Below are 6,469 nucleotides of genomic sequence, written 5' to 3' on the forward strand. Positions count from 1 at the left end.
TCCAGACTTCCCATCCACCCTGTAAACTATTCAAAATCCTTCCAGTACATTCTAGTTTAGATAAAATTAGCCAGGGCTGGCTTCTGTTGCTTGCGACCAAGAATTAGACGGGGCCACCTGATGTTCCTGTCCTCAAATCTAAAGAGGTGTTTCCAGTCCTGCCGGTTGGTCTCTATTTAGAATGGTCTGGAAACAAGCCTGAGAGCAGCTGTAGCTACAGATTTTAAGACCAATCTAGAGTTAAGTTTTTCTGGTATGTTCCCAAAATGGATACAACCAAAAATGTAGAGAGAAATTTCATTGAGTATGGGGTCTAATTGTCAACATTTGCAGGTGTGAATCCCAGGCCACAGACCTAGGTGACAAGAGATAATGAGTTTTTTATGTATTTAAACCAACTTAATTTCAACATCATCTTTTCCTACAAAGCAAGAAGGAAATATATTCCCAGGCATACTTGACTGGCCCCAAAGCTCCCTCACTCCAAGAGTCATTTGGAAGCTCAGGGTCTCATAGTGCCAAGATATGGAGGAGGCCCTCTGGTCACCAGTCATTGGATTGCATGGCGACTGCTGAGACACCCATGTTCCTGGACAGTGCAGTCCCTTCAAACCTGTTGACTCTGTTCCTCTGTGGGATCTTTGGCAAGGCTGCTGCCTAGTGTCTTATCTCCCTAGGTGTACGACAACGATAAACTTTTGAAGATTTGGTCACCTCCTTAGGGCACTATTAGGGAGATGTCTCTGTCCCTAAAGCTGAGGAATCCAGAGAACTCTGTCCCTCTTTCTTCTCCCTGATTGCACTTTCTTCATGTTTCCCTTACAACCCCTCCCCTGCTACACCAACGGGTTAATGTCCTCTACTTCTGAAAACAAAAGTCCAGAAGGCCAGCGTGGCTTAGTTGAGCATCATCCCATGCACCAGGAAGTCGCCAGTTTGGGGCACATACCCTGATCGCTGGCTCAATCCCCAGTGGGGGTGTGTGTGAGACAGCCAATCAATATTTCTCTCTCTCTTTCTTTCTCTCTCTCTTTTCCTCTCTCTCTAAAATCAACAAAAACATGTTTTGTTTTGTTTTTTAAAGTCAAGAAAGAAAATATCTTGCTGGCAAACTGTGCTTTCTGCTCTGCCACAGATCTCCTTTGAGACAAGGAAGCACAGAACTTATTTTTTGCTTAAACGGGAGAAGGGAGAAGGGTCACTACATGGGGAATAAAAACAAATTAATAGATTTTAAAGTTTTGCCAATAAAATTTAAAATTAACGAGGGGAAAAATAAAATAGAAGTGCTGAAAGGCCATGGGCTGCCAAATAGAAGGCTTAATTGTATTAGGTGTCACTATCTTCTGTGATTCCTTAAAGTTTCATAAGAGATGCAATTTATTTAGGTATGAATTATGTCACTCCCTCCTTTCACACCCTAACTTTTTAGAGTCAGGAATGAGGAGTGTTTCTTGTCTGCATTCTGTAAACCAAGTCAGCATTTCTATCTCTAATTAATACGGGGCTTCTACTACAGCTAGAAATAAGTATTTGCATTACAAACGAAATGGCATACAACCCATAATCAAGCTTCTTACTAAGGACCAGGTGCTTCTTTGAATAGAATCCATTTACTATAGACTTTCCAATCTTGGGTAGCAAGGTGGCTTCGGTGCAATCTCTCTGACAGCTTGTGAGCTTAATAATTCACTGATGCATTTAAAATAACCATTTGCTAAATTTTTATTCTTTATAGATGCTGATTCCAAGAAACAAAGAATCCACATTTTGGGAATTCATAGGTCTAGTTTATTTCACACATATGAAGCCTGGATCCTGGTAAAACTAATGAATCACTAGAAGAGGGGAAGTCAGGTCTTCATAAAACCATAACCACTACTGACTTCAGAAATGGATTCAGATGGGCTTAAGTCACAGTGGGATTTATGTTCCATTTAAAAAGGCCAGAGGTAGGTTAGGCCTAGGATTGGTCAATCCAGGGGCTCAGCAACATCAAAGAAAACCCAGCTTCTGCCCTAATTCCCCTCTGCCACCCTATATGTGTTGGCTTTTCCCCTATGGTTCCAAGACAGCTGAAGCACTTCTAAGCATCAAGCTTTCCAGATCTTCTTGCTTCTCTCTCTTTTTAAGAAAATATGCTTTATTGATTTTTTTTTAGAGAGAGAGAGAGGAAAGGAAATGGATAGAGAGACAGAAACATCGATGAGAGAGAAACATCATCAATTGGTTACCACCTGCATGCCCCCCACTGAGGAGCAAGCCCACAATCCAGGCATATATCCTAACTGGGAATCGAACCGGTGACCTCTTGGTGCCTGGGTCGATGCTCAACCAGAGCCACATCAGCTGGGCACTTGTCTTTCTCTCTGTTTGTATGTGTGTGTGTGTTTTGTCAATTCTCATGCAAGGATATTTTCCATTGAGATTATATATATATATATATTTTCTAGGGGCCTGGTGCACGAAATTTGTGCATGGGAGGGGAGGTCCCTCAGCCCAGCCTGCACCCTCTCACAATCCGGGACCCCGCGGGGGTTGTCCGACTGCCGGTTTAGGCCCGACCTGCAGGGATCCCTGTGGGATCGGGCCTAAACCAGCAGTTGGACATCCCTCTCGCAATCCGGGACCGCTGGCTCCTAACTGCTCGCCTGCCTGCCTCATCACTCTTAACCACTCACTTGCATGCTTCATCACCCCTAACTGCTTGCCTGCCTGCCTCATTGCCCCTGACCACTCTGCCTGTCTGCCTGATCACCCCTAACTACTCTGCCTGTCTGCCTGATCGCCCCTAACTGCCTCTGCCTCATTCCCCGCCACAGAATGACGTCTGGAAGGTCATTTGGCTGTCCGGTCTAATTAGCATATTATGCTTTTATATATATATATATATATATATATATATATATATATAAATTTTTTTTTTAGAGAGAGTGGAAGGGAGGGGGAGACACAGAGAGAGAAACATCAATGTGAGAGAGAGACATTGATTGGTTGCCTCCTGCATGCACCCTGACCAGGGCCGGGAATTGAGCATGCAACAGAGGTATGTACTCTTGACTGGAATTGAACCAGGACCCTTCAGTTCACAGGCAGATACTCTATCCACTGAGCCAAACTGGCAGGGCCACCTGGCTCTTTTTTGTTGTTGTTAGTTCACATCTTTTATTAACCCATATGCAATTACTTGTCTTCTGGTTTGTTGAAACAATAGGTCAGACAACATTTGCCACAGTAATGTCTGCCAAAGTAGCTGGCCATAAAACTCCAGCACCACGTTCATCTGAAGGGCACCCCTGACGAAGGCGGCTGCTTTTGCCATTCTCATCCACTTTGTATTATTTCAGGACAGCCAGCTTAACCTTCTTTCTCTTGTGCTTATTCCCCTTGGGCGTGATGTAAGACTTCTTCCTTTTCTTAGCACCACCATGAAGGCTCAACACAAGATGAAGAGTGGACTCCTCTTGAGTGTTGTAGCCAGACAAAGTACGTCCATCCTCCAGTTGCTTGCAAGCAAAGATCAGTCTTTGCTTATCAGAAGGAAATACTTCCTTATTCTGGATGTTGGCCTTTGCATTTTCTATTGTGTCTGAGGGTTCAACCTTGAGAATGATGGTCTTTCCCATAAAGGTTTTCATGAAAATCTGTATCTTAGCTACGATTCCACTACAGGTGGTGGATCAGAAAGAAAGAGCTGCTTGTCTCTTCTTAGTAGCGAGAGAATATCTCCCAGCACTATGCCCCGACCCCAGCAGATTTCTTCTCTTGGCTAGAATTGAATCTAGACCACTCCCTTGGTGCTTGACCCAGGGTGCCCTTTCCATAGCACATGGTCATATAGACCAACTCTCTGCTTTCCCAAGGAAGGATGGGATAGATTTAGACAGGCAACCAGCAGTGTATATCATGACAACTTATACCTTGTGAGCTTATATATAGCTTGTAAATGCTTTTTATACATTTCTACTAATATGTTTCTCTCTCCACATCCCATGCTTGGGGTTAGTTCAACTGCCACCATCCCTTTCTTAACAGCCTCAAGGGTATTCTCTCTTTAACCCACACCCCATCACATATCTCCACTCCATGTCCCCAGAAGCTTTCTAATTCCCTAGTTAAGAAAGTGGAGAGAATTTCTTTCTCCACTGACTGAAAGAGAGCTCAGAATGCCATTCTCCCATTTATTTATTCACTTAGTATATATTTATTGAGTGTCTACCCTATGTCAGCCTGGCAGGGTGCTATGTGCTGAGAAAGGTAAATAAAGCACAGCTTCTGCCCTCAAGGAACTTGTAGAGGAAATAAGTAAATAGGCAAACCATCTAGTATGATGGTTGTTATATAAGGGGGTGGGGTATAGAGAACTATCGATAATATGGTTCAGGGACATTGTGGGGGGAAATAAGTATTTACAAGGTGGATTGGAACCAAGCCACATTGCTGATGTTTCCAAACTACTGGCTTAAAAATGAAATTTTTGAAGAATAATCAATTTACCAATTAGGGGCCATATAGTGTTCCATATTAAGAGGAAAGCACGAGGGGAGGTTAGATTCTCCAGCTTTCCAAAGCAGTTGGTGACTTTGTCATTCACTAACTTACTTGAGCATCTCTTTTCTAGATTTTAATTAGAAGTACATATATGATGTTAAAATATATTCTACTAACTGATGAATGTTTCTTGTAAATTTTCATCAAGTTTCAGAAGGAACAAAATATTTTAGAACGAGTCCCTTATTGAATCTGGGTCTCTCTTACTCAAGATCATTTTCACTTATTTCAGAATTGTGTCAGGAGTCAGGGAGATGTTATGTGACTTGGCGGCTCCTACTTCTTGAGAATCATCCTGACTTCCCACGTGGCTTTCCTAGCTCCTCCTCAGACTCATCCAATCATTGTCTCCACATCTTGGTCCTTTGCTCTTTGCTAGTCTCTGCGCACACCCTCTCCCCTGGAGACAGCATCTGTTTATGCGATGCTCCTATCACAACCCCGTGACTTATACACAAATTTACACTTTGGTTCTGTCTCTCTTCCAAGTGCCAAATCACATTTCCATATGACTGATGGATATTTCCAATTGGGTGTATTGCTAGTAATTCCTACTTAGTACACTGAAAGTCATCATACCCTCTTCATCATCTCTAATTCTATTCCTAATACAGGGTGTCCCAAAAAGTATACACACTGTAACTGCTGCTAGCTCAATTTTAAAGATGAAATGTATTTTAATAAACACTGCGTTTATAATTATTCAAAGTGTGTATATACATTTGGGGGGATACCCTATATTTATTTATTCAAGGCCAACCAATTCAAATCCCATCTTCCCTATAGTAGTGCCTGTTATGGGACTTGACCTATTATAGACCAGACTATAGACTGGTGAGCAGGCAGCCTACCCCCATAGATTCAGGTGATGATGTATCAGATAGTGAGTGACAATCACCTCAGCTAAAACTGATCTCTCATGTCTGATCTTCTAAAACTTTCATTGTCTATATAATAAAGATACAGCAATGAGAAGGGCTTTGAAGAGAATTTGTATGGGCTGGGCGCTATTGTAAGTGCTTAACACACAATAATCATTTAATCTTCACAACCCTGTGAGATAGCACTGTTTCTCCTACCTTCCTTTTTTACAGAAAAGGAAACAAAGACAGAGAGAGTGAAGAAACGCACCTAGAATTACAACGCTGGTAAGTGATGAGTTTGCTTCCATGAAAATAAAATAAAATTATAACAAATCCTGTTTGGGGTAAAAATAAAGTATTTAAACCAGTAAAACATACACTGAGCCATGTATATAGGGATGCACATTTCCCTTTGGTGTTGGGCTGTAATGTGACTTGGCCCAGCATTATTGGAACCTGCCTTTATTTAAACTTTTGCTATTTCGTGCATCATACAGCTTTTACATTAATTTGATTTTTTAAAACATCTCATTAAAATATTATGTATCTTGATTACTGGGTTGTTTTTGGCACCTTCTTAAATTTTGTGCTGCTCTAATCCTGGCTTGAGTGGTAGAGTTGGGATTCAAACCAAAGCAATCTGGCTCCAAGTCTCCTGACTGTTACACTACTCATGTCCTAGAACTCCGATTTTTGTATCTATAGCTACATATGACTGTTCTTTTCAATTAAACTAAAATCCTTGAGGGTATAGACCACTTATTATACTGCCTTCTTATATTTCCGAAGCATCTAGCATGGTGTTTGTTCTGCACACAAGGGTGCTTGATACAGGTTGGCTAAAAGGGAATCAAAAGAGACTTAATTCACTGAATATTATATTTCATAAAAAGATGATGGCTCTGTCCAGTGTGGCTCAGTTGACTATGCATCATCCCATGCACCAAAAGGTCGAGGGTTTGATTCCCAGTCTGGGCACATACCCAGGTTGCAGGTTCAAACACCAGTCCGGAGCGCATGAGGGAGGCAACCAACCAATATTTCTCTCTTACACG

The 6,469-nt window shown here is 41.9% G+C and overlaps 1 pseudogene; it reads right to left on the reverse strand.

Annotated features, from left to right (window-relative positions):
* Positions 1-3,166: 3,166 nt before the first annotated feature.
* On the reverse strand, positions 3,167-4,845 carry LOC118677742 (annotated as a pseudogene).
* Positions 4,846-6,469: the final 1,624 nt, after the last annotated feature.

Source organism: Myotis myotis, unplaced genomic scaffold (assembly GCF_014108235.1).
Source record: "Myotis myotis isolate mMyoMyo1 unplaced genomic scaffold, mMyoMyo1.p scaffold_m19_p_1, whole genome shotgun sequence".
NCBI lineage: Eukaryota > Metazoa > Chordata > Mammalia > Chiroptera > Vespertilionidae > Myotis > Myotis myotis.